Genomic DNA, 3,535 nt, shown 5'->3' with positions numbered 1-3,535 from the left:
GACTTCAAGAGTCCCCCTCCTGTCACCAAAGGCCTGAGATCTGGCTTGCAGCAGCTGGCTTGTACGGGCCAGCGATTCACGGCCACAGACGCAGACTGTCAACTATCACAAGCACTTCTACTGGAGTGCTGAATCAACCGCAACAATGTGGAAGTTGCACCACAGTGAAACCTGAGCGTAGCAAATGCCAACTTTGATTTGGCCAAATCTTTACTCACTGGCTTGTAGGCATATCCGCTGTGGTTCTGCACAGGAACACACACACACACAAAGCCAGCCTTGCTTAAGTAGTTGTCGGGGTTATTGACAGCTGAAGCAGTCGAGAGTGAGTGCTAACAACACATTTAGGATGAATGACCCAGTCCAAATGCTTCAGAGAGGAAGCCGGCTCGACTCAGCAGTGTGCAATGTGGCACCAGTGACAGCTGTGAATTTTACACACAGACACACACACCTCCATCACGTGGTTACAGGGTGGGTTTAGTATTAATTCAGCTGTGCTACGTCAGCAACAAAAACATTATGTTTTCAGCTCAAGATTGTTTTTATTATCAATGAATCTGAATTTAGTTTTGTTGGTAGTATATAAAATGTTTGCAAAGAGTGAAACATGCAGTTCACAATTTTTCAAAGCGAAACTGACTTATTCATAATACTTGTTTTTAGATTACAATTACAGGAATCTGAGGTCAGCAGAAAATAGTCACATTTAGCATTTTTAGCTATGTTAGCAGGATGGCTCAGCGTCGGTCGGTCAGTCCACCAGACTAAAATATCTCAACAACTATTGGATGGATTGGAAATACATTTTGTCCACACATTCGTGGTTCCCAGAGGTTGAAGCCTGCTGATTTTGGAAATCCCCTTAAATTTTATTCTCGTGCAACCATGAGGATGACATTCGTATTTTTAGTGAACTGTTTCTACAACATTTGGATGGACTGCTATAAAATTTGGTACACACATTCATCTTCGTTTGACCTTTTGTCTTTCACATTTATCTGGTCAGTATTTCACTTTCACCAAATACCTGCAAATAGCAAATGTTAGCATGCTAACACGTAAACTAAGATGGTGACCATGGTAGACATTATACCTGCTAAACCTGGGAATGTTAAAATTTTCCCATGCTAACCGACCAATAGTGTTGTTGCTCAATGATTAACTTAAAGGTCCTTTATCTGGGAGCAGGTCGACCATGCTACAGTAGCCCAGAACAGACAAATGAAACACTGGCTCTGGATTGGACTTTTAGAGTCTCACAGCTACCGTAGTTTCTCCTACTCACTTGGAGGGTAGGTTGTCGGTATGCAGTTGGTTGCAGTCTGAACCTTCACCTCTAGATGCCACTAAATCCTACACACTGACCCTTTAAATGTTATTATCCATTAATCTTCGGTCAACTGACTGATTGATCGACTACCTGTTCACACATCTTCCTACAGTACCTGCCTGTAAGTCTGTTAATTTGTACGTTTATTTACTGTAGTTATTTGATTCTCTGAAGACCCCAAATTGCATCCATGTAGATTCCTCCCTGCCTGGGACTTTGTGTAGGCCATGAGTTCCACATCTGTTTTCTGTTGGTTGAGGGAGACGAAGAGATCAACCACAGGATATTGCCTTTACTAGCAGGAAAGGTCAGGTTCAGGGGTGGGGTAAGAACTCATCCACAGGGCTTTTCTCTGCTGTTTTAGATGCCTTTTATATTACATCAGTTGTTAGATGCTCATTACTGTATCTTCCGCAATCCACTGGGTGGTTGGGTTTTGGTTAGGGATTTAAGTCCCCATGTGCAGTCTGCAGATTGTAAAGATTTGGAACGGACAGGAGATTAATAAAAAACTGGAATGTGGCAGGGAAAATCTCTGTTAAAAAGCCCTAATTTACATGACTACATGATTAAAAACATACAAGTCCATATGATAGATGATTTTGAATTCAAACCCACAGGTTACATTTCCTATACTATCTAGTTTCCCTAAGCCAAGTGAAGCACTTAAAAGGCCTGCCTAGAAAAAAAACCTGGTTTGAGGAAGCATATTGTGGCAATATACTCTCTTTCCCGCTTGACTGACCTGAATGTATACACGTGTGACAGCCTGTAGTGATGTTGTTTCAACCTCTGAATCAGACTAATGGCTAATGTGTTGCTGTCAGGCCTCTCACAATCTACTTTGTGACCTTTTAGACCTGAGCTTATGTTTCTCCAAAGTCACAGTGATTCACCCACGGAGAATGTGTCCTGTCCTAGTCTCTACTTGTCTTCTCCACTACCATGTATCATCTGTCAACAAAAACATCGTCAGTCTGACATGAATTGCCTTGCTATGATTCAAAATTTTGACAGTATGAAGGTATATGAAGTAAAAAGTCATCAAATGAGATGCTGACAATTTGCATCTCAAGGAGATACAGGAAAACTATTTTTCTGATTTTTGGCTGAGTGTCAGATATTGTTACTGTCTCCAACATTCCTTGTTTTAGCTAAAGTTAAAGGTCTTTAAATTTGCACAGCTAATTGTCTGTGTCCTCTTGGGGGCAGTGGAAACAAGCTATAAACACAACATTGATATATTATCATTTTTTAGACAGATATGGTGAACCCTGTTGGCATACAGTTGACTATTCCAGCAGATAAAGAACATTAGCATCGATTTTGAGTCTTGTTTCCGTCCATCTGACAATTTTAGGTCTGATATTCATTATTCTTTCAGCCCTGTTTCTGTGTCTAACTATCACTAACTCCTCAGGAATATGTTTGGCCCTTGAGCTGTTAAATGTTCCACGGTGTTCACCAGCTAGTTGCTAACATTGTGTGCCATTTGGTGCTGGGCAAGTCGTGTACAGTGTTAATGTTTAATAGTTTAAGTGTGTTAATGAAAACAGCTGCCTGATGAAAACAAGACTATTAGAGCAGTGACAGTGAACTAAAAAAACCAAAACAATTAGCTGAAAAATGCTAAATCTCTCTGTAGATCTGAGGGTGATAACGTTACACATTGTCATTTACTCTATTGTTATCATAAAAATACTGGTTTTGGCAGTTTTGAAGGTATATTACTTCCTCTAAAACTGTAGCAGTTAGAGGTTTCTTCCACCTCAACATGATCCAACTGGCCTGTTAATATTTCTTCTCCTTATCCTGGCCCAAAATATGCAGAATTCAAAAAGTTCAATCATTTAAGCGATGGAAGTTGGCAGGAATACAGTTTCAAATGTGGTAAACCAAAGGTGAAAGTTTTAGCGTGTGGTTTAAAAACTAGAGAATGTCATTTCTGAAGAAATTGAGGTGGGATCGCTGGCTGCTCATAAAGCTGATGCTCAGCTGATGGACTGTAGCTGGGAGCTGAATGGCATTGCTTTATAAATGGCCGGGAGCTGCATTGCTGGGTTAACTTCATATGAAGGAGCAACTGAAGAAATATGAAGAGTTGAAATAACAGGAAAGACACAATATAGTGTAAGCAATGGAGGGTGCTTATAGTTATAATGTGAGAACCTATACTGTGTATGGAGAAGGAGTTGAGGTGTC

At 40.5% G+C, this 3,535-nt stretch overlaps 1 protein-coding gene across 1 annotated transcript in view; it reads left to right on the top strand.

Annotated features, from left to right (window-relative positions):
* The window catches only part of gli2a (GLI family zinc finger 2a), an 83,496-nt gene that overhangs the window by 9,438 nt on the left and 70,523 nt on the right, over positions 1-3,535 (top strand). The window lies entirely within an intron of this gene.

The sequence above is a fragment of the Morone saxatilis genome, unplaced genomic scaffold (assembly GCF_004916995.1).
Source record: "Morone saxatilis isolate NCDOM2014 unplaced genomic scaffold, NCSU_SB_2.0 Contig5, whole genome shotgun sequence".
NCBI lineage: Eukaryota > Metazoa > Chordata > Actinopteri > Moronidae > Morone > Morone saxatilis.
The sequence above is the reverse complement of the archived record's forward strand: the minus strand, read 5'-3'. Positions and strand labels throughout refer to the sequence as shown.